At 39.5% G+C, this 25,598-nt stretch overlaps 1 long non-coding RNA gene across 2 annotated transcripts in view; it reads left to right on the top strand.

The window, feature by feature from the left end:
• LOC139795639 (uncharacterized) overlaps window positions 1-25,598 on the top strand; it is a 504,885-nt gene that overhangs the window by 404,198 nt on the left and 75,089 nt on the right. The gene's annotated exons all lie outside the window — the stretch shown is intronic.

Here is a 25,598-nt window from a genome sequence, read left to right as displayed (position 1 = left end):
GAATATTTGTGCCTCCCTACTGCTACTCTGTCTGCACATCTCTTTCCCTGGGACTTATTAATACAGAGTAGGTGTTTTGAGTAGTGTCCAAATCCATTTTCTGTTGCCTTCAGCATGGAAAGGGCTTTTTTATCTTGCTCTCAAGGAAGAAATCCCACATTTCTAGTACTAGAGAATGTTATTTTGATGCTCTTAGTTTTGTTGAGCAGCATTTATACCCAGCCCAAGTTAAGCCATCCTGGTAGTTAATTCCTGACTTTGGGAATATTATGTGCTTACCCTGTTGAAGAGGTTGCATTGTCCTTAGCTGGTACTGTTCAGAGTACACAATGCTATTGAATGTAGGTGACTCTAAGCCACAGAGAGAGCCTCATGAACAAGATATGGATGAGAAAAACAGATGTTGCTTTTTATTTTTTATTTTGATTTGCAGAGATATGGTGAAGCTAAGCAAATGAAAGGATTCACTTATGTGAATTTCACATGCACATCAAATAATGCCTGCCACTTTTATACTTGATTGTACTATCTCTATGGATATTATAATGTGACTCAAGTCATTGGTGGAGACTCCATAGCTCTCAAAGGAAAAGGAATTGATAAAAAGCAGAGGTATATCCATGACATACTTAAAGAACCATTTGAGTTAGGCAAACAATTCATAACCACCTTGCTTGGGCTGAAACAACCCATCTGATTTTCAATCTGAAAAAATTATCAATGCAGCTGGACTCTATTTGGCCACATAAAGATCTATCCTGCTGCAGCAGTGAAATCACTGAAAGAAGAGGTGGTTTGGTTTTTGGTTTTTTTTTTCCAATTCTTAACTTATATCAACATGTTGGCAGAGTCACAGAATCATCAGGGTTGGAAAAGACCTCTAAGATCACCAGGTCCAACACAGGATCCTCTTAATACACTGCAGCCTGTACTGGTACCTGGGGTTGTTCCTTCCCAAATGCAAGACTCTACACTTGCCCTTGCTGGTTCTCATTACATTTCTCCCCACCCAGCCCTCCAGACTGTTTGAGTCTTTTCCAACCCTTAACATCCTGTGGTTCTGTGTGACTGAATGGTGGTGTCAGCATGGTAGGTGTGAGGAATCACTCCTCTGACTCATATGCCTTGTGAACAACATAAATATCCAGATTTCATCTTTGGAATTGCTTACTGTATTGGTAAAGGTTATTTCAGTGCACTATCATCACTTTTATTACATGTTTAATCGGAATGGTAATTTGTGCTTGTTAATTAGAAATCACATTGAAACATGTTGTGACCTAGATAACAGGGTAATTTGCATGCAGAGGCCTCTGCATTCAGTAGTGCCATAAACTTAATTGCTTCAGACACAGCAATAGTAAAATCACAGTTATTTCTGGATGATATTTTCCCCTTCTCGTGGGTTTTTTTTTTTCTCTTCAAAAATATAATCAGAACTATTACCAATGCAGAACAAATCTGAAAATTACCAGAACAACTCTGGCAATTACATTGCTACACTGTTGCCAGATTAATCCACATGTGACAACTGGGTAGGTTTGTGTTTATTAATAAATATTACACCATATTTTGAGTACAGGTATCTTCCATCTACACCTTTCCCCTTCTTTTTCTTGACATAGGCTATTAATGACACAATTAACTGTGACTGTGACTGATGAAGAATTACTTAGTAACGTCTTGAGTCATTGGCAAACATGTAGTGCAGAGAGAAAGAGATTTTGTTTAGGCAAAATGAAGGTTCTTGTAATGCACAAGTACAAATTGTTTTTTCTGTCTGTGAAGTGTTCAGATGCTTCGAATTTCTCATCATGACTGGTGAAGTGGAACTGCTGTTAGTTAGCATGCAGATGCTGTTCTGAACTACTTGCACACATGTCAAGGAGTGGCTTTTCTTTATCTGATCCCCCACTTCATGCTTCTGGGCTGATGAGTAGCAAGTGGTTGATACTGGAGGAAGATAGATATGGTTTTTGGTTCTTTGTCCAGATCTCTGAGTGATTGATACATGGATCCTGGATGCAGTCCCATCATGGAAGGGTCCTTGGGGAAAGCAAAAACTGTAGTAATGCTGTATAGCAATGCTTGACTAGAAGTCAATGTAGCCAGGTCAACATTACAGAGAGGTATGTGAGAAATGCTGCATCCCTTTATAAAAAATGCATTCCCTCTGTGAAGGCCTGAGGAATGGAACTGAATTCTGCTCCTCCTGATGTTGCTGCATTTGAAAATGTGGGTGGGGAAGTTAAAGCACCAAGAAGCAAAAGGGGAAGATACCTCTCAAGAAGCAAAGATTTTTTTTCCCCAGCATCTGCTTCTCTTCTGATGTGGGAGGAAGGAGTTGATTCAGTGCTGTGGCAGTAGTGATGAAGATCAGAGTGGGTGTTATGTTTGATCATTAGAGCTGATTCTCCAAGTAGGCACTGGTGTCTTTGGTGTTAAAGGAAGGCAAACTCCTCCTGGCAGTCAGAATCTAAACTGTGCAGCTCTGTGGAGACTGGGAAAGATCATTTGCTGTGGTGTGGGGTACCACATGTAACTGCCTCAGTTGTAGACTTTGTGAATGTGTGGACTTGCAGCTTTTAAAATTGTTCTGAGATTTGCAGGGAATGTTTTGAATGAAGAAGCAAGTTGCCATATTCTTTATTCCAACCCTTGGTTTTAGTACTGATGCCATTGTGTCTTCCACCCCTCCACCTCCTTCCAGTTAAAAACTCTATATTTCATAGACTGAAATAAACCCGAGTGCTTGCAAAAGGAGAACCACCACCTGGTAGGTGGGATTCAGATAAAGTCTCTTATTTTTTCTGGAGTGCAAATAGAATTATAAGTGCCCAAGGGCTTGATCCAACTGTTTTGTTATCTTTTGAGGATGTCCTGAAGTCTTAAACTCCTGAGCCCTTCTTGGTGTCTTCAGCACCTGTTTGTAAGTATGAAGCAGGCAACTCTGAACTCTGGTAGTGATATTTTTAGTGCCAGGTAAAGCAGTGCTGCTGTACAAGTCAGGTATTTGGAAAGTAAGGCTCATTTCAGAGGAATCTCATCTTGGGAATGTTTTTAAAACTCAGCTTCAGATTTATTAATGAGTGACTCCTGACTTAGAGCAGTGTGTCTGGTAACCAATATCTGCTGAGCTCTGGACCAAGGCCCTAACAAGGTGCAGGTCAGATCTTGGCTAAAGTGAACAGACATGGCTTGAAGCATTTAACTGGGCAATGCTATGAAGGTACCTTAGGTCTCAAGACAGGGCTTTGACAGCTTTGCTGCAATCACCACATTCTTCCTGAAGCCTGAATGGTGTAAGATCAGTTCTGCCCCTATTTAATTTACATTTCTTCTATTTAATTTACATTTCTTCTGACAAAGCCTAAAGGGGACCTTGTTCTCTGGCTGCACAAGACTCAGGCTGTTCTTTGTCATTTTATGAAGAGCTAAATAAAGCTGTGTAGAACTGCCAATTCAGAAAAAGAACAGTTGTTTTTGGAAAATGTTAATATCTTGTGATAAAGCAGCCATTCCCTTTTTATGATACCTGACAGAAATTACCCAGTTTCTTTGATTGCACACTGTTCAATAGTATTATCAGCCCATTAGGTTAGATACATTTCACAGTAGGAAAATAAAACCTAATGTTTACTTATTGATGTTTAAATAAATTGTAATTATCATTCCATGACAGTCTTGTACTACTGTAATTAAGCTTTAAAATAAAGGGTAATTGGAATTAAGAGAGCTTATCTACATTTCATTCAGAAGTTATTGCTGAAGTCAGCTGTGGTAATGTGCAATAGCTTTCAGAAAAGAGTACTCACCTGTTTATGCTGTGGATTCTGTGCAACAGTGCTGGCACTCTAGGAGAGAATTTTGTGGCTGCCTCATTGAGAGATGAGCACTGATTTTTATTTCTGCTTTTTCTGTCTTGGAATTGAGTGCCTTTTGAGACTGAAAGCTTTTTGAGACTGAGACTTTTTCTTCTGCTCTTTGACTTGTTTCTTGCAAGAGTAGGATTTTCATTTTTTTGTGGTGGTTTGTTTGCTTGTTTTTTGGTTTTTTGGGTTTTTTTGCATTCAGCATGGCAAATTGAGTGGTGTGGATTGCTGGCTGTTTGATTCAGCAAGCTTTGCATACAAACCTTTGATCTGAGGGGGAACAAAAAGGGCCCTATCCTACCCCTTGGGGGCTACACACTTTTAAAATTTGATGGAGAAGCCAGAATTGGGACCTTCAGTAGGATGAATATACTTTGTTAATAGATGTGGGGAAGATGAGAGTGCCATTATGGGGAGAAATATCTGCTCTCTGCTCAGTAGGAGCAAGAGGGTAAGCATCAGCTGAGAGTGCTCTTGGTGCTGCTGCCAAGGAGAAGCATATCCTATATATCAGTTTATCATGTAAGGCTGAAAGGTTCCTAAAAGAATTCAAAGAAAGGTGCTGAATGGGGTTGAACCCTTCTGAAAGGGGATGATCCAGAAAACACTTGGAACAAACTGCCTTCTGCCAGAGATGTCAATAAATGGTGCATTTGGTTTCCTACCATAAAAGGGATGCTCAAGCATGAGAAAAGTTATGACCTCTACTTCTTAGATGAAAATTCTTCTTTTGAGACTCTGCTAGGTACCAGGGAAGAGTGCAATCACATCTACTGTGAAACAGCAAGTTGATTTTCTTATAATGCATCTTTTTTGAAGGGTTAAGAGAGTCATGCTGTTTAGTTTTCTTTGAATTTCATTTGGGTATTGGGAATATTTTTCATAAGCAAAAGAAAGCAGTCAATAATGTACTTCAGTCATTAGTTTGAACCTTTTTGTTCTGGTGGATTGGGGGTGAGTCTTGTTACCTTCATTAAATTACTCTGTATCAAGAGTCTAATATGCCTAATTAAAGACAGTATTTGTTTGAGTTTCTCCACAAGCCCTTCATTGCACAAAGGGAGTGAGCAGATCCATCACCTCACAGGCAAAATGCATTTTTCTCTCTGATAAGGTCCTTGTTCAGTTTCTTATTGCACATGAACACTGATGATGTTTGAAGCTGTAGTCTTGACTTCTTTTTCTCTCCCCACTGTGAGCAGGATGAATTTTCTCTTTCACCTGCCTGTCTGTTTCTCCTCGAGTCAGTGGGATTCCAGCCACACTGTCAGGGCAGTGTAGGAAATGTCCAGGTACCAACAACAGGTAGATGTTGTATGTAACCCAAATTGACCTGTTAGGATCTCAGAAGAACTACAGAAACAATCTTACCTGACCTATGCACTCTGCCACACCCTGAACAGCTCATGGTCTCATTCCACCTTGTCAGAGCAGCCAGGAGGAGTTTCCCTGTTCTGTACTTCTTTGTAGGAATATTTTAATTTAAGGGGGACAGCCTATACCATGAGGTCAGAACTGAAAAATTACTGCATGCTGGACAGGTGTTTGGCTTCTCAGTTTTAGGTACTCACTAGCCCATATAATTTTAAGGAGAGAGTTTAAACTGCAGAATTAAAATCTATTTTTAATTGGGTAGTGGTCTTTCAAACTCTTTTCAGGAAGTCTATAAGCATTTAGGAGACCATGAACATTTGAAGTGCTCCAATCTGAATTTCAGAAAGGAGTTTGATTTTAAAAATGTTTTGAGGATTGTGGGGTTTTTAATGTTAAAGGGAACTTTTTCAAAAGTCAAATCTGAATCAGTTTTTTTTTTCTTGAGGTAGAATGTTCATCTTGAAGGATTTGGATTAAAGCTCATCTTCAGCTTAAATGTGATTTAAGAAGTCAGAGTGAATACACACAAACCTTCAGGACTAGCAAGTACATAAGTCCGAAAACTAATTAGGGAACAAATCAACATAGAAGATTCTATTAATTATGTAGTACTGCTTTGTAATGATTTTTTTTTTCACAAGGAAAATAAAACCATGAAACCATTAGTCAACCAGGGCAAATCAGAACTACTCCTGCTACTATGTGAATTTATATTATCTGTGCATTTAGACACTATCATTTTTGGTTGGTGTGGTTCCAAATAATTTGTTTCTGATTATCTTGAGATTTTTTTCGTGGTTTAAATGATGTTTTAGATCATCCTGTAGTGTGTAGAATTCAGGAAGTCAAACTCTCAGCCTTGCCTTTGGAGTGAAGGCACACAAGATGACTTAGAAGAGAACTGTCATGTTTTTTGAATCTATATTCTGAGGCTGGATGAGTGGGAATTAATCACCTTTAACATAATGCTGAGTTTAATGCAGTGTGATTTTTAGGGATTAGTATATTTACTAATATTTAAAGTATTTAAAAGTATTCAGGATTTTTTTTAAAACGTCAGGTAAATCCAGAGTTCACTTGGCAGTAAATTAGAAGGCCTGACCTGACTTTAATCTCAGTTTATACCAGCTAAGAACCTTTTAATGAATCGGTGGCCAAAACTGAAAATATTTGGAGGTGGTATTTTAATTAAATTCCTGAAATTATTTGTTCCTGGGTTTGCTTCTCCCCCTCTCTTTTTTTATTCCTTTTTTTCTTTTTTTCCCTTTTATTTTATATGAGGGTGAAAAACAGTGCCTAGATGAATCAAATAAAAAGAAGGTATTATCTTGCAGCAGTTGAAATAAATTTTGGTGCTTAAACTAGAAATTCTGCTGCAGACATCCAGCTCTGGAAGTTTTAGTTTGATGTGCAAAGCTGAAATAATTGCATTGTGGCTGCAGAGCCACTGAAGTTGAAAGTAATGTTTCCATTGTCAGAGGGCTTTGATCAAGTAGCTGAAGAGAGGGATTGTCAGACACATTGATCTTGATATTAGCTGTGTTCCCAGTTAAATTTGAGTGGGTTCCACTCAGTCTCCTCGGTTGGACCTGCAGCTTTGTGAACTCTAAGTTGGTGCCTTGACCTGTGTCCTTTCAAAGACAAACATCAGAAATAAACACGGTTCATCTGGAAAGTTAGCTGAAAAAATTGTATTCCTGGAGCTGGTTGGCTGGAGGGAGAGCTGAGGGTGGCAAGTTTGTTAGTTCCCAGAAGCTGTCTCTGTTCAGAGAGGAGGTTCTTGCAAGAGGTGCTGAGCTGCCCTTGTCTGGGAGCAGGCAGGGTGCTGTGCCTGCCTTTGTGCACAGGACACTTTGGTGTTGGGAGCTGAGTAACTTTGTGCAGGTCCCTCTCACAACTGGGCAGCTCTGGGATGATAATCCTCAGGACTTGCTTTGAGTTCCTGGCAGACAGTCAGGAGAAACCCACAACCTTAACTTCACTTTTAAAAGGGTAGGTTTTTGTAAGTAAACCTGTTTTAATACATATGTAGGTCAAAACCAACTGAAACAGAAAAAGGGTTTTCAAAAGCTCAGTGCTTGTTTATTTAAGTTTGTGATCTTTACCTTGGAGAGCAGGTGACATAACATCTCTGGTTTAGCCTGAAGCAGTGGAGTGCAATCATGCTTTCCTATTCTACTATAAAGTTTTGCATTTGATACAGCTGACATTTTGGTGCAATGGACCATAAATTAATGCAGGTATGAGCTATAAAAGGAAGGATGTTAGAATAATCAAGTGGCTGCAGAGGTAGCTGAGTTTGTGAGTGTCTGTGGCACACAATTTTTTGATCAACTTACTTTTATGAGCCTTGTCTGTTCTTTTTGTCTATATCCAACATACCTTAATTTAATTTTCTCTTGAAAGCAATTCAAGGGATTGCTGAACCTCTTGAGTTATGACGTTTTTGTGTCAACAGAAATTTAATTACTTCAGAGAAATGAATCACTGTAACTCATCTATAATAAATCTCTCCAATATAATATTCTAGAGAATACGTTTCCTGATGAAGCATAAAGTGCACTCTTTGCCAGTGTTTGTCTCTCCTTTCTTACCACCATGTTAGATACAGATTTGTTCACTGTTTTGCTTTGTGCTTTCACTTCCCTTAAGGTAAATCATTTGTGAAGGTAAGGACCTGTACCTGGCACAATTCCCACCTGGGGTCTGTATTTCATACAGACACTCTTGGCACTGCTGAAGTGACTTGACCGTGTTGTGTAAAGCAACTGCTTTACACTGGAGCTGCCAGTTTTACCCTGAGAATTTTTTAATCAGTGTTAATGGCACGTTGAATTCCTTTAAGTTGCTCCTGATTTAGAGATAAAGGCCTGGACATGTTCTGCGTGGACTCCTTCCCATAGCATGAGCATTGAGGGAAGCTGGCTGGTAAGAAATGAAGATTTAAGGAAGGGCTTTGCTCTGTATTGCAGCTGGGAGTGCATGTGGCATGCTCTGCTCTGTGTGTATTTGACCTCTGTCCATTTAAAAATTGGTAATTCAAGTGAGTTCTAGATAGCATCAAGATAAGATGTCGTTTTCTAGATACTGATTGAAATAATTTATTTCTCAGAGATTAAAATTTCTCAGTCACTGAAACAACATGAGCAAGGGAAGAGTGCCGGGCTCTTTTTGTTCTTTTTTGCTCTTTTCTCTTTTTTCCTTAATCGGAGTTCAAAATTGTGAAAAACTAATGCTGGAAGCTGGGGGTCCTTTCTCATGAGTAACTTGGTAACCGAGCAGGTTTCCTTCCAATCCAAAATGAGGAACAATTACTTTTATGTAGAGGGTAGATGAGAAAGCTTCAATCCTTACACTGATTTCTAGAGAATTTCATAGCTGGGAAGAAAAAGAAAATTTTTTTTTCCCCAGGAGGAAGACTGTGGTTGCTTTCCTTATTCTCAAATAAAAGGAATGAAACTGGTAGTCTTGTGAGAATTTTGCTGAATCTGCCTTGGTAATATAACATTGACTTATTTCAAATATATGTGATGCCATTGGAATATCTGTAATCTTCTCTGAACAAAATGTGTTGTTAGTGCATCATTTCAGTGGCAATGCAACCTTTGAATTAGTGAGGGTCTTGTTTTGCATAACCCATCTCAATCAGTTCATTTTGAATCCCTTGGTTTTCATTCCAAACCAAGGTCATCTGTCTCTTTTAGTGAAGGTGTACAAGCACTCTCACTCATATTTTGCAACAGAGATCTCTTTCTTTACACCTGGTGGCCAACAGCCCTGTCAATATTCTTGGAAGTGCTGTCCTAGCTCCCTATGCTGCTGGAGAGGCTGCCTGTGGTGAGCTCAGAGGGAGCAGTCATGGTTCAGAGAGCTGCAGGGTTTGGGGCAGAGAAATCACCTGGCCTTGAAGAGATCAGGGATCTGCTGTTTGCTGTTCAAGACAAAGGATATTTATCCTTCTGTTCAGGGCTTCCAGAGGGTTATTTACCTTTCCCAGGCATCTTTTTGAAGAGTATCATATAGCAAATTTTTCATGTGTCTCTTCTGAAACCATATTGCTGCTGCTGTGGTTCATCTGTGTCTTTACAGACATGGAGGACAGATTGTTCCCATCTCCTTGCATGTTTTGTATTTGGATATTTTACATTTAGTACTGCTTTACTTCCCCTTAACGCCTTTCCTTTTAGTTAAACCCTAAACTCATTCTGTCTTGTTGGTATGTGTTGTTTTCTAGACTGTAATTTTTCATAGTGTTCCCTTCTGGATTTTGTCTACCTGCTCCATGTCTTTTTCGTCTAGTATGCCAAAGTCATCAGGATTATTTTGGACTTGGATGCTGTTTTTCAATGTGAATTCTATCCCTGCTAGCTCAGCATGATCCTCAGTTATAAGTTTTTCTCACTCTTGCATCAAATTGTTAAATGAAACTACTGTCCTATAAAAAATAGTACTAGGAATGGGGTTACCTGCTTCTGTTTTATCTCTAGATGAATGTTAGAGCTGTTTGAAGTTATGCAACCTAATTACAAATGAATTGTGGGGTTTTCTGTTGTTTTGTTGGGGTTTTCTTTATATTTCCCCCTTCTTCCTATGTGTGTCAGTGTCCATAGGAATGGTTCCTAATGACTACCAAACAATCGGGTTTTAACTCATTAAAAATAAAAGTGCTACTGAAGCGGTTCAAACTTGCTTTAGTTCTTAAATAGGACTGGCAGAGTTGTTCATTATTTCTTTTCCTAATGATACTCAAGCCACTGGACACTTTGTGTACATAGACGTATGCAGAGAAAGAATAAAAATGTTCCTTTTGATCCAAGACTAAGACAGAAGGAATATGCAGACAGATGGGTGAATACAAAGGACCGTAATGTGCTGTAAGGATGTGCCACACTGAGAGGAAACTCTCCAAGACCTTTTGATAAATCCTTGCTGGGTGGCCACAGTGGAATGAGTCATCTGAAGGCATCAGCAAGCTAGTGGTAGGTTTTGGGTAAACTTGAATTAATTAAGCCTTTGCAACATGCATATAAGATATATATATATACATATATGTATATATGCACTTGCTGCAGCTTACACACACACTGAACAGCTATGAACAAAAGTTCCAGGTTTCTGTCCTCAGTTTAGTCAGACTTCACTTAAGGAAACGCAGCTTTTTCTGTCAAGCAGCTGTACCTTGACTTGCTGTGACCCTGCTTGAACCCTCTGGCTGGCTGTAGCCAGCATTTTCAAGTCTGTTTTGTAAAGTGAGTAGCACAGTAGCCATTTGTGGGCACATACTGGAATGGTTCTTTGGTAAAGCTCGTCTGCTCTGGATGCCAAGACTGATGTTGAAACAAAGCTTATTAATGTAAAGTAATTTACTGTGCATCCACCATCCTCAGTCTTTCCAAAATGGATGCCCTGTCATTGTGCAGTACCTTTCCTTTTAAAATGTGTCCACGAGATACTGACAAAGATTGCTGCTGTTACAGGCCAAATCCTCACTTGCTGTAAATCACTGAAGTTAATAGAGCAATACCAATTTCTCCAAGCTGCACAGAAATGATGAAAATACAATTTTCCAACAGAAACTGCTTATTCAACAAGATCAAAACATTCTATGAAACATACAGACTTCAATCAAACTCCATTTATAAAAGAAATCAAAGTGAAGTAGATTTTTACCTCATTAGAAAGATAGCTTTTTGATATTTTTTATTTGAAATTTAGATGAGAAAATCCTATATGGTGTTTTAAAAGATGGAATTTAATCTTTGCACAAATATACACTTTAAGGGATATTTTGAATGTCGACAGTTCATTCTAATTCTGAATTAAGTGCAGGAACAGTGTAAATTTCTGCACAGGCTACAGAGGACTTGTGCTAAGCATTCAGGTATTCCAGTCAGAAGCCACTATCACTGTTGGTTGCTAGTTATCTTCTAACAGCCAAGAAATTAACAATGGAGAAGCTGTTTATTCCTAAGGTAAGAATGGTCCCTGAAGGGTCCTGAGGAAAGTGTTGAGAGTTTGATTTCATGCAATACATCGTGTTCTTACATATCCATATGTAAATGGCTATGTATTTATGGATGGCAATGGTGCATGATTCTTTCCAGATTTATTTCTGTGTAATATAGCCACACAACATGATAATCAACTCTCTAAGTATAGCTAATGAACCTTTACTAGCCTGTGATAGCTGTGTCAATAAAAATGTGAATGATGTGCAGCTGTTCTGAAGTAAGCTTTGAATTGTGTCAATGGAGTTATTGGCATCTTTGTTGCAATGCAATATCCTGTAGAATCAACAGAGCTTTGAGTAAATGAGCAGAAAGTTGAAACTCTGGCTCAAGATTTGCTGCTTTGCTGTGAAAATGTGCCCACTGTTTTGGAAGAGAAGTAGAAATGCTGGCTGTGAAACTGGTTTAGCCAAATGGGTAGTGGGGAAGGTAACGGGCAGGCAAGTGGAAAATCTTAGGGAGGGTATTTGCTGGGGGCTGATCACATCAATGCTTTGGAGGTGTTTGGTTTCTGTGCTTTCCTGGAACTGAAATTTTGATGGTGAGGCAGGTGAGTGGGGTGGGTACTGTGTCTTGTGTTCCTTTATAAGACAAGCCAATGTTGTGGTCACCTGCCCAAACTGGGGCTTGCTGGCATAGCCCTTATATGTTTGCCCTGTTGCCAAGGATGGTCAGACTATAGAAGGACTTGGAGATAGTGAGGTGTGTGGCTGGTGCTCCTGCAGTCCTTGGAGAAATAAGATCTTTGATTAAGAAAAAGAAATAGCACTGACTCTTCAGCTCTAGCTGATACATGGCTGTAGTCCACTGACAGCCAAACAGTAAACAAAAATTTGGTTTACAAAAATCAGAGCAGATAGTGTCAAGCAGTGCTTGGGTGCTGTATGCCGTAGATGATTTGTCCATGATAAACAACTAACAGTCACAAATGCAGCTATTTGAAAATGTTGCTTAAGAGAATGGAACATAAATTCTGCCAATAGTGCAGTGTGGGCACTTCAGAAAGGAGCAGAGTTGCTTCTGCCTGTCACAGTGTTCCATCTGCTGCTGTTTACCTGTGCCTGGGTTCCTCATTGCTGTAGTTGCACACAGTTTTCTTATGCTTTCCTAACATTATTCTAGTTGACAGCAGTGAAGGATCCAACCCAAAATGTAAGCAACACCATAGTGTAATGAGAGGTATAACAAATTTTTTCAATGCTCCCTTGGATGAATTTCCAGTTCTCTAATGCCAAGTCATACCCACAGAGGAGCCTGCCTGACACTGGGCACCCTGAGGACTGAGGGATACAAGTCAAGTTAATAATGCTCATTTCAGTCCTGAGTGTCCATTAATCTTAGAGATCTGCAATTTCTGCATTTTTTTTTTGCAGGAAACAGGGAAGTAAAACACTGTCAGAGTATATTTGCACACATTTGCAGTTGAATCCTTTCATTTTATAGTCACTGTGGAATTCTAAGTTCACAATGCCAACCTGTGCTGCAAAACATAGAAGCATTGGTAGGAAAAGAATTACTCAAGGGCTTTTCCTCTGTAGGGAATTTTTCTTCCTGAAGAGAACAGATTTGTTTTCTTTCCAAGTACAAATTAAAGAACAGGAATTGCATGGCTGTTAGCAGATGAAAAGATGGCTTTCTCTTTGCTATGCAGGGGTCATGGTTTAACCAGAACATGAAAATGAAGTTATGTCGATTGTTTCAACATGATTTCTAGGCAGGGCAGATTATTCCACTTTTTCCCAGCTTTTTCCTACACAGAGAGTGTAACATCTGTCTTACAATTAAATTTGTTTTGGTTTTTAGACACTGGAATGGTAAGTGCCTTTCTGGAAACTTCCCTAGACTCAGTAAGCAGCACACAAAACCAGTACTTAATCCTTCCCTCGTAGTCAGGTATAGCCGCTGGATGCTCTCCACAGCTGTTAAGTGATTCAGAATATTTTAGCACACCTTTGCATTTTTTCCATCCCTTCAGGTTACAGTGTTCATTAAGAAGCAGTTCATTAACTTATTACTGTCTGTACATTCTTTCTAAGTTGCGACACTAATATTAAAAGTTACCAGTTATTGTTTTCTTCCAAAGTATTTTGTTGTCTCAGCTTTGTACAAGCCAAGCATTTTAATTGCAGGTCTTAATCTTTCAAAGGGCTTTGCAAAGATGAATTAATTAATCATTATCACACCTTCGTTGAGCAGATACAGTTGTATTGGTCATAAATCTCAGGATGCTTCACTTGCACCCCTGTGCCCAGGTAACTCCCACATGGATGCTATTGGGAATGTGTCAGAGGATTTCAGGAAATCAGGTTTCCAATTTCCAGTCAGGTACTTGAGGGAATATAGAGGGTCTGGCTGCAGAGCTGGGGTAGCCTCAGAGGAACAGAATCACTGTGGGCACTGTACAGAGACAGTCATCTCTGTCTTAGGGCCCTTAAGGTTGAAGTAATGTGGTGGTACCCTTTTTTTAACAGTAAATACTCTTAATTTAGTGGAAATCATTTCCCTGCAGGGCTCCTCTTTGCTCATAGTGAGAGTACACTCCTTCCCCTGAGCTTCTTTGCCTGTAATGAAGCTGAGAGCCTTGACTCCCTGCTCCTGCTCCAGCCAGCCCCAGGGATGGAGAGGTTCACCTGGTTATAAAAATCAATCTGTGTCAGCAAAAGCCATTTCCCTTCCCTCCCAACAGTAATGCTTGCACCCAAAGTCTGCTGTGGGAGTCCTCTACATGAAATGTTTCTGGTTTAAGCAGCAAATTGGAAGCAGTCATATATCCTATAAATCTTTGACTAAAAAGAGAGGCTGTCAATTTTACCAAAGTTGCAGTGCAGAATAGCCCTAAGCAGGAGTCTCTAAAAGCCTACTTCCCATTCTACAGATGAAGATAAATTATAAGACTCCTTGATATATATTCCTGAAATATAATGTACCTATGTCTGTAACACAGGCTATAAAATGGAAATGAGATAGCCACTCTGGTATTTTTCTGATGTACAGGGGTTATCTGGGTAATATATCTCAAAAACCTCCAGCAATATTTTATAAGATCAGCAATGTCAATTTGCATAATTTGGTATAGAATTTTTTCATTTATCCTAATGGCTGATGAATGGTGAATAAAATTTTTCATTGGTCTCAATAAGAACAAAATAACATATTGTGTAAAAATGCAACTGTTATCAGCTACCAAACCGAATATATTGTACGTGTGACATTTAGAAACCTATCAAAATTATTTGGGGCTTATACATTGTGCTGCAGTTGAGTTACAACTGGGAACTATTAAGTTATATCTTCTGTCAAACAGCATGGATGTGGAAATTTTGTGGCTGACCTTTGACATTTTGCTAGATTGTAATTAATTAGATTCAGCAATTATTGGTGCACCTATCTTGAATTATTGCTGTGGTAGATGTAGGCAACTTCTTTGTAACAAATGCAGTTTACTCAGTGCTGAGGTGCAAAAGTAAGTGGAACTGCCTACAAGGGTTTTATTTAATTAGGTCTTAACGTCATGAAATCTGTTGAGCTTCGTTGTCCATAAAGATGTGAGGGTCTCAATTTTTTCAACAGTCATATTTGAGTAGAAAATTGCAATTTTCATTCTGCAAAAAAAACTCCCAGAACTTTATGAAAGAGATTTTCTTCTTGGCTTTGTGGCAGAACAACTGAGTATTTGCCAAAAAAAGTAAATTTCAAAAAGAATTGGCATCAACCTCAAATTCAATGTTTTTTTCTCTCAGCAGGTGGAAAATAATTTCTTTAATTTTGAATGAAATTGTCACTGTCTGATGTGGGGACAAAAAGCAGAAAATGTCATTTTGTACTGAAAAGTCAATAGCTCCATTTTAAAACATGGAGACAAACTTCTGACTTGGGCTAAACTTTTGACCTAAATTGAGAGAGATCGACCATATCTTTTTCTGCTAATGTGCTGGCTGTCAGAAAACTCCAATCAGCCTCAGAACCTAGTGAAACTTTTCTGTTGAGTGTAGCTGCATTTGACCTATTGATATGACAGGCTGTCTAATCCACAGATATTTCTTCTTCATCTACCTCTCTGGAAATATTTGTTCAGTGACTTAAACTTATTAACTTTTCTTTTTTTTCCCCAGCTCTTAAAAACTAATCAATTCCTTGGACTCCCAAGTATACAAATTCTCTCCCATACGTCATCTTTTCATCCCATTGATCCCACAAATATGACTTCCCTCTATGTGTGTTTCATCTGGGGCTGTGTTGAAACTGAACAGGCCAATTTCAGCTGGAGGTTTCTATTTAGTGTTTGTGTACTTGTGTTTTGAGAGGGTCTGCATAGCTGCTGCTGTCCTCGAGTTCCTGCAGTGCTAAGGGACATGTGTGTCCTGGTAAGAGTGCTCCAGTTCTGCCCAAGTGGCACTTTAGTAACTGATTGTGCAGATATGTTTTCTACAGGTCTGTGTTCATTGTTGCATAGTCACAGCTTTGGAAACAATGCCAGTCCTCCTTTTTATAGAGAGTCCTATAATTCATGATGTGTAAGAATACTGCAATTTTTTTGTTTTCCCAAAAGATCAGTTTCACTAGCTGAATCATGCCTGGGAAGATATCTTTGGTATCTCCAGAGCAAAAGAATACAGAATGTAATTTATTTCTCCAGCTAACTGCTTTTGACAAAACCATATCAGCTCCATAATGAAAAGCTTTGATGACTCAATTTATCCCTTTAAAAAAAAAGCAAACTGCCTGTTTTACCACATTTATTGTTTCGTCTAGTCCAGAGTTGGTGTGAATGTTAAAATACAAAGGACGTGCCCACATTTGATCCATGCTAAAAAGTTTACTAGGATAGGATTCACATGGTTAAAACTTAGTTTCTTTCTGCCTTGTCTTAAAGCCAGAGATTTAGCAAGTCTGTACTGTAAGGCCCAATAAAGGAGTGAAATGAGACCGAAGGACCTCGCTGCACCAGTGCAATGTCCCCTGCATGTTTAATGCTCCTCTGGTTTAGCTTTGCTGCCGTGGCAAACCACTTGGTCAGAGGCTCAAGTGCAAGCACCATGTGGAAGGAGAGAGAAGGCAGCCCTGGCTTCTCTTCCTCGTCCCAGAGCAATAAGGTCGGGCACTCTATTTCTCAGAAGACTACCCATTGTTTTTTCATGTCTCTGAGATGCTGTGGTTGGTTCTAAACCAATCCTTTCAACTGTAAAATGAGGCTCATCCTCACATTACAGATACTGTGAGTGAAGTGCTCTGCATGTCCCCTGTTGCCTTGGTCCCCAAGAGGCCCAATCTGTATGTGCTGCTCTCTCATGATGCACAAAGTCCCCAGCTGTCATCGCTGGTGCCTGCTGCATCCCTGTGTGTTACATATGCTCTGTGAGTGTTCAGTGCACAGTCAGGAGTTGTTTCTTCAGCACCATATGTAGCCATTTTCTGCATCACTGGTGTTTGCTTCTTGCTTCTGACCTCAGATGATGGATGTGGTAAACACTTTCCACTTCATCGGGACCTGTGGCTAACAAGCCTGACTCTGGCACTGGTGGCAGCACTGACTCCAATGAAGATGGATTCCGGAGTCAGTCCTGGTGTTTTTATGGCCCCTTCTCACACCACTTAGTGCTGTGACCGTACCCTTCCTGACAGCAGCCATGTGCAGGGAAGAGTCCCCAGCTGGAGTGAAATATCTGGCATGTTGCTTTTAATAGGTATGTGGTTGGACACATTATTTTTCTTAGTGTTGTGTTTCATTTCATCAGGAAGAGCATGATAGTGTGTACCAGGAAACCAGTGGAGCTGTTACACAGGAATAAGCACTTGCCTCTTTCTTTTGTGAGTGGTATCTTTACTGGAGGAGATGGAGTTTGGGAAATGATCAGGCACAAGGCTGTCTTAGAGATGTGTGAGATGGGAGGAACAGGCTGGTGCCTGGTTTTTCCTTCTGTTTTTTTTCCATCCATAGAGTAAAATAACACTTCAACCACTTTATCCTTGAACTGCAGAGAGCCAAAGCAAGTAAAGAGAAAGGCGTTTGAAGGTTTGACAAGGTCTCTGTCAACTTGGCCAAAGAGATTGTCTCTGCAGGTGCAGCACAGATCTGAGCAGTTAAGACCCCCTTTGTTAGAGATTTCAGAAGCTAGGGGAAATGCAGAAAGTGAATCCTGGCATATTAGCTAAGCCAAGTCAACAAACCCTATCAAAATCTATTAGAGGGCTTTGGGAAAGCTCAAGCCCTGCACAGATGTCCTCTCTCTGTATGACTTTTGCAAACGTTGATACAATGCATAGATCCAGGGAGAAGATAGCACTGCCTTTTGAAGGCTTTTTCAGAGAGCAGGGTGGTGTGCCAGGACAAGACAAATGAGCTGTCAGCCTGCAAGGCAAGGGACACTTATTAGTTTGAAGTTGGACACAGGTTCAGAAGCCAACATGGAGAAAGAAACAGTAGTGTTAGTACTGCGGAAGAAGCCACAGATGGTTGAGAGAAAATAGTTAGACTCCAGGCTGACATCTGGGATCTGTTCTCTGCTTTGCAAATGCATGAACCAGATGTACAGCCAGCAAGGTGAAATAGATGCAGTTCCTAGTAGCATCTGGGAATGGATCATCCCTGGCTTAGAAAGCACACCAAGCCGTTGGTTACATATGCAAAATGCTGCATGTGATGGAGTAGAGCAGAGATTTACATAACTGTTCCCTTGAAGATGTGCTCAGACACTTTTCCTCAACCTTCCTGCACTTTGTCACAGTCTGAGCACATCTGTCTGGGGATCAAGATGCATTTGAAATACCAACCTTTGGCTCAGATTGATTACAGAATACCTTGGCACAGCATGCAGAAGGTATCTGATTTTTTTTTCTCATTTATCAATGCCTGCCTCCACACCACCAGGATGCAGTATTTCCAGACTAGGAAATATTTCCAGAGGCAGCTAACTGCTCAGGAATGTGTGTTTGGATAGTTTCACACTTCCTAGTTTACCGTGAGAGTTAAGGGTGTAATGTGGTGCAGAGATGGAGCAGACACTGGACAAATTCCAGTCTGTTCACCTCTCACTTGTGTGACTGTCAGGGAGTGTCTCATTCCATTTTGGCTTTTATTAACATGCTTTTTGCTTGTTTAGTTGTTCCAAGTAAATGCTTGGGTCATCCAAGTAGCCATTGAAAAGAAACTTATAGATTGATTGATGTAAAAATAACTTTTATTTCAATTTATCAAGCTTCAGTTTGGTTGCTGCACTTTTGCAAATCAACAGGAACTAGACTGTTTCTTGGCATTTGATGAAAACTGCATTTAATTGAAGGTCCAGCCAGCAGTTACAGATTATATTCCTCATTTTGCTTTGGACACTCTAATAAACCTGCTTGCATGTTGGGATCAATCAGTTTCAGCGACTGTGTTCATTCATCTTCATCCTGCCATTCATCTCATGGCAGCAAGGAGAACACTGTGTAATTGAATTTAGTTGAAATCTAATACCAGGACAAGCCATGACAAGCCAGTTATAATTAGCTTGATTCTGAGTTTTTACAACAAGCGTTAGGTCTGTATTTCCAGGAGGAACATATATAGGGTCCCTCAGAATTTCAGTGAGAAAGCTGATGAAGTATGCAGAAAACTGGAGTTGTGTCATCTGGTTTTTTGAGTGGTTTTCGTTGTTGTCTGGTTGGTTTGGGTTTTTTACCATTTAGAGTAATTACAAATAAATGAAACCTTGTAACTTTCACACAGCCTCTCCAGCATTTTCTTAATTTAGAAAGGAAGTCACATCTTGTTCCCCTGTGTAAAAATGTATAAAAATACTTTTTCTCTTGTGTGTGTGCATGTTTTATTTTTTTAAGGCCCTTGTAGCAAACCATAGATGGGATCTCAAGATATTTTCAGTGAAGCAGATGTAAAACTAGATTTTTCAGTTTTTCTTCGGTGCTCAGCATTTGATCTACATTTGCAAATAGGCTTTCTTAGAAAGGATTGCAGTCGTGTAATGTTCATGGAGTTACTGCTTGCTTGAAAGCAGGTTGTTAGTCACTTGGGTTTAACATATTTTAAGTTATATATATTGTCTTCAAAGTTTCAGCTAATCTGACTTGGCTGAGCAATTCCAAGGACATGCAGCTTTTGCCAGTCTTTTGACATGCCAGATCTTTCTGACAGAAGCAGAAGACGTCAGTATAAACACAAAGTAAATTAGGGATACTCAAGGGATTTTCCACTTTCTGCAAATTAAGTAGCTGATTTTCTATGAATCATTAAATGCGTTCTTAATCCAAAATAAAGGAGCTAAACTTTGGGGAGGAGAGGTTTCTGTATACACTTGTAAATGAAGAAATTGCAAAATAGTCCATCACGGTCTTAATATAAGGGCTCATAATGTTTTCCTCAAATATGATATTTAATAAGATGTCTCCTTTCTTGCAGTGTTATTGCAGTACATTACCAAGCACTTACAGCAGAGCTGGACTCCTGGGAAGTGCATGCGTGACTGTTTTCTCAGGCTAGGTGTGGTAGGAGGGCTGTGTATCAGGAAACAGTTTTTATTTTTCCAGCTGTAACAGCTAGATGCTACAAACCTCATTCTCCTTTTGATTCAGTAATTTCTACTGTTCTAAGGTTGTTGGAATATGTTATGTGTCTTGATTATACATACATAGTTAAAGAGAAGCCCTTAACAAATACTGTCTGTTGTGGGAGAAGGGTCTTTTCTTCACACCCTGTTCTAAGAAAACTAGGAAAATCTCTGCATTCCTGGATTTTTTTACTTATTTAGCTATGCCACTGTACAACAAATATGTGCACTCAGAATGTAGCATTTGGATTTCTGGTGATTTCAGATGACAGCATCAATGAGTGCTTTAATGTTTTACAGCTAGAAATGTCAGCATAGCCACTTGCTGGGTAGCATCTAACCTTCTGGCAGTGCAGTTTTTCATTGCAGTGTCCCACATCCCATGCAGCCTGTGGGATTGGCAAGTGGCTGTTTTCTAAATACTTCAGTGCAAACAAGTAGGAAAAAATTTAGAAGAGTGGTTGTGTCAAAATACCATTTTTGCAAGTTAAAGCACTCTTTTTGCGGGCTGTGGCCAACTGACCTGTCGTGGCTGGTCATAGGAAAGAGGCATCTTCTGTGGGGAAATGAGAAAAGCACTTTGACTGGACATGTGCTGGCAGACTTTTGGACTAAGGCTGTGCCCAGGCTAATAAGCCTCATTCAGCTTCTAATTTAATTAACTGTATTTCCCAGGTGCCCAGTTCTCCCAAGCTCTCTGGTGGACATCTTTCCTAGCAGGCAGTCACTTCAGTAGTGGGAAAGGGCACAGGAAGTTATAGGCAACTCTGTCCTGTACCTAAGAATTGAGATCCCAGGTTTTTTTACTATTTGGCTTTAAAAAAAAAAATAAAAAACAAAAATAAAAGCAAACAAAAAATAAAAACAAAAATAAATACAAAAACCTTCTTAAATAGCACTGCAGGCACAGTAGTTTTGGGTTTTTTTCTTTTTTTAATTGAAAGTAAACTGAATTTTATTTAATTGGTGGTTATTCTTGTTATTTCTCTGCTCTAAGGGTAAGGTCTTGAGTAACCACTGCAAGGAAAGGGGATCCCAGCAAGGAAAGAAATACAGGGTGGGCAGTCAGCAGTGCATGGGGTGCTAATGAAGTCAGTGTGATTAGAGTGATAAACCCTGGCCAGATCATAGCAGTTTTTGCTTCTGTGACAAGAAATCTAATGCATTTTTTTCCTTTTATGTGAAAAGCTGTGCTAAGTGCCTAAGCAAAAACATGGTTTTCTTTTGATTTTTATCTGAAATTGTTCACTTTGTCTAACTCTTAGTAAATAATCTCTAATTACCATGTATTTCTGTGTACTCTTGCTGTTTCCTATTAGTGTGTTTTTTGAAATCAGTGGGATGCTAGGAAATTAATTGAACAGAACAACCAGGATGTTCTCTTAGACATAAATATTGCGAGGGAATGAGGCTGCTAAATCTTCTTTATCCACAAAATTGGAAATTTATATATATTATATGTGTATACATTATATTGTGAGACAGAACATAATTTAAGAGGGAGGTAGCACCTCCCATTCCCATTAGTCAAGAGCATAAACCAGTTATCCCCTGTGGAAAACTTAGCACAAATAGGCTCTGGCATTGTATACATGAAATGCTATTCATAGTAGTGATAAATTCCTGTCGTTTCCGAGGTACTCTTAATGCATACCTGACCTTTGCTGCCTCCAGCTTTAAAAGTACCCACTTTTCTTTCCTGATAATTCACTATAACAAGTTCAAGTTCTGAGTCTCTCTTTGGGTGGCAGAGTTGTCCTCTGACAGCTACAGGTATAATTTTCTTCTGGTGAGAGCAAGCCACTCCAAACCTGAGAATGCTCATTAAAACAGGCTTTTTAAAATTTTAAGCTTTAATGTGCTGGGAGATGGAACAGAGAAAGGAAAGGGGAGGAACCGGAGTGCTTTTTTTAAAAAAAAAAGGTTTTGAATATTTGAATGAAATTAACTGAGTTTAAGCTGCTTCAGCTGTGTTGAAGGGAACTTATTTATTTTTTTTTAAAGAAATCCTTCCAGCTTCATTCCGTCTCTGAGTGTTTCATGTCTTCTGAAATTTGTCCAATTTTACCAAGGCTCTTATAGTGTCTCTAGGCACTTCTGCTGTCATCAGTGTAGCTTGTCCTCCACTTATTGTGTGTTTTTTGCCGAATTTTACTGATCTGGAGATAAATTTTAAACCCTGAAAGTACTATTTCATTATCTGAAAGCATTGGCTAGTATAATACTGAGACACCCCCTCTATAATGGAACCCAAAAGCAGAGTAGTTTTCTAGGATTGGGGAGGGGTTTGAAGAGACAGGTTCTTAATCCTGATTCCTTTGGTCTCTGATTATTTATTTTACATTAAGCAGTTACTGTTTTCTTAAATTAACACAGCAGAAGAGAATAGGAACAAGACTACAGGATTTCTCTTTCTCAAAGGGTTTCTCATACCAGCACCCCATCATAGTGCACTGTGTGGTGGAGAGATTTGGGTGCAAAAAGTTGATGGGGGTTTAGCAAGTTGCTCTGAAAAGGTCAAGCAAGATTTTGTTCTGTCTCTTATGGTTTAATTTACTGTAAGGAGCAAAAGCACTGGGCATGTGGGAAAGTCTATATCACTCTAAGTCAGTGCAAACAGAGGAAAACTTTATATGCAGCCTGTCAACAGCAAATGTCAATGGAAGAGCATTAGTAATAAATGTCATGGTGTGCTCTAATTACCTCCTACAGCTCTGCTCCTTTAGGGTAGATATTCTATCCACTGAGGTCATGCTGTGGTACATATTAATTAAATCTCTTCAATGTTATCTGCTGTTTCCGGAAGGCAGCAAATGTAATGTGCAAAATAGTGGTTTATCTGGAAAGAAGAGAAAGCGTTCCAGAGCAAGGAAATACCTTTATATTTTGAAATAGATCTCATCTATTATTAAAGCAAAAATAAGTATGTGTCTGGCATATTTTTAGCTTTTGTTAATAACATGTTTTAGAATGAATTATTGACTAGAAAGAGGAAAGGGGACTATGTTCAGACATGAAAGCACAAGTACTAAAGTTGAGTGAATACCTGTTTCTATTAAAATTATGGCCCTGCAGAGTCAGTGGCTAATAAAGAGAAGCTTCAACAAACATTGGAAGGCAATGTAGCTACGAGCAGCTCTTTGCCCTTTGCACGGAGAGATGCATTGTGTGATGGAGAAAGAAGTTGTTCCAGTTTAAATCCTTCTGAGGTCAGTCAGTGGAAAACTGTGAGGCTTTTGCTCATGTTTCTGATGACTGCGCTCATGTATTAAGACTTATGTAGCCACTTTTGACAGCTATTTTAACAACTGCTTTTTGCATCTTCATTTCAGCTACAAAAATATCTATCTGCACAGGCAAAGCCACTTACTTGTCAGTCAAGAAATAGAATCACTGCTTGATGACAAAGTAAAAAGTGGAAATTTTTGCAGTGTCTGAGAAAAGCAAGAATAAGCTTTGCATTTGCTTTATTTTACTGAAGTATGTTTGCTTGGGTTTTTTAGGTTACATTTGCAACACAAACACTGGAGGACAAATATTTAGAAGAGCTTGAGGTCTCTAAAAACATCATTCCTAGGAAAGCTCAGGAGCAAGCAGTTCCTGTTGTTCCTAGATATACATAGCTGTTTTGAAACCTGGCTATTACTTTAAGTTTTTGAGGGACAAGTTATTTGTCTTTATCACCCAGAACTTTTTAGATGCAGTACCTGATGAGATGTAGGTCAGTTGACAACATGAGTATGTTGTCTGATCTGGAGATAAATTTTAAACCCTGAAAGTACTATTTCATTATCTGAAAGCATTGGCTAGTATAATACTGAGACACACCCTCTATAATGGAACCCAAAAGCAGAGTTTACCTAGAAAATGCAACTTGGCTGAACCCTGGGTGTTGCCCTCCACTACATGGTGGTATGATGTGTGAAAGCTGGACTGCTGATCATCTCAGATGCTGATCATCTTGGGCCTTGGTGGGTCATCACACACATGGGACTGGGCATTTTCCTGTGGGAAGAGCAGAATATCTGGGTATCTGTACTCGCTCTCAGCTGTAGTCCAGGGAAGGGGACTGGCATTTTCCTTTCTAAGCAGATGTGAGGTTAAAAACTCATGTTAGAAGAACTAAAAAAAATTTGCTTTATATTTTAATTGTAAGTACATATATTCTGCCTCCACAATACAACAGTCTGGGTATGTTACAAGTAATCGGAAATTTGCACCTGTTACTTGATTTACAACCTTCTCAAATAGTGATTTTTCTGCTGTTTTCACGTGATCGTAAATACATTCTTTTAATTACTTAAAATTTTTTTTTTTTTGAAGAGGCTGTGACATAAAGAACATATTTTTTTCAGAGTTAGGAGTTCTGCAGTGAATTTTATGCTTTTTCCCTGGGGCTGTGGAATAGTTCTCCTGTGATAGAGTAAGGCCAAATACTAGCCACTGCTTTCAGGTAAGCGATTTACAGTGTGGTTGTGCCTTTAAATAAGACAGCTTGACTTCTCTCTGAGGTTTGTCCTGTCAAAACCAATCATTGGCAGCCTTCAAGCAGCCCATATTATGTTTCTTTAATCGGTTACCTTTTGGATTAGATTTTATTACAACTGGTTTTATCTCCCTGTCAACTTTCACAGTATAGTAGTGTTAAAAAGCAGCACGTTTTAAAGAGAGGCCTTTAAATCTGGCTGGTTGGTTGTGTTATGTCTTTTTTCTTGTTTTATGACTGTTGGGGAACAATGATGCAGATAAGTGTATTTTTAAACTATCCTTTAGAAGTATAGCTCTTGTGAAACCATTTTCTTCGATGCCATTTATTGAAAATGACTGAATGTACCATCTGTACATGCATTTTTGAAAACAGTAATATTGAACAGTCCTGAGGAAAAGCACTTGGGGGTGTTAGTTAATGAGAAGCTCAACATGAGCCAGAAGATACTCACTTGCAGCCCAGAAGGCTAACTGAGCTGTATCAAAAGAAGAGGGGGTTCTCCCCCTCTGCTCTGGTGAGACTCCAAGTGGAGTACTGTGTCCAGTTCTGGGGCCTCCAGCAGAGTAAGGACATGGAGCTGTTGGAGTAAGTCCTGAGGGCCACAAAGAGGATCAGAAGGCTGGAGCACCTCTGCTCCAGAAACAGGCTGAGAAGGTTGGTGCTGTTAGCCTGGAGAAGAAAAGGCTTTGGGAAAACTATATAGCAGACTTGCAGTACCTGAAGGGGGCTGAAGAAAAGCTGGGAGGGACTTTTTAAAGGGCATGTAGTGACAGGACAAGGGGTAATGGTTTTAAACTGGAAGAGGGAAGATTTGGGTTAGACATCAGGAAGAAATTCTTTGCTATGAGAGTGATGAGGTACTGAAACAGGTTGATCAGGGAGGTTGTGGATGCCCCCTTCCTGGAAATGTTGAAGGCCAGGGGACTTTGGGCAACCTGGTCTAGCAGGGGGGGTTGCTACATGATCTTTAATATACCTTCCTATGTGAACTATTCTGTGAATCAGATGATGAGAAAATGCAGCTCATTTCTGTGCAATTAGGATTGCAGCACTTGTGAAGAATTACAAGTTGTTACTTACTTCTGGAGCTGGTTTCTTCAGGATGGGGAATATCACAGTTGAGATCTTTTGAATGACTCTATGTGATTCATCCTTATACTCTTCAGAAGGAGAGTTCTTCTGAAGGTGGTCAAGTTCAGTTCTCACCTTGGTTTTGATAACCTTAAATACTTTTGTGCCACTGAACTGATCTTTTAAAGCAATCTTCACAGGCTGAGTGCTGACGAGACTTCGTCCTCCAGGATATGGTGGA

Source organism: Heliangelus exortis, chromosome 4, assembly GCF_036169615.1.
Source record: "Heliangelus exortis chromosome 4, bHelExo1.hap1, whole genome shotgun sequence".
Taxonomy (NCBI): domain Eukaryota; kingdom Metazoa; phylum Chordata; class Aves; order Apodiformes; family Trochilidae; genus Heliangelus; species Heliangelus exortis.
This window is presented reverse-complemented; position numbering and strand designations above follow the sequence as displayed.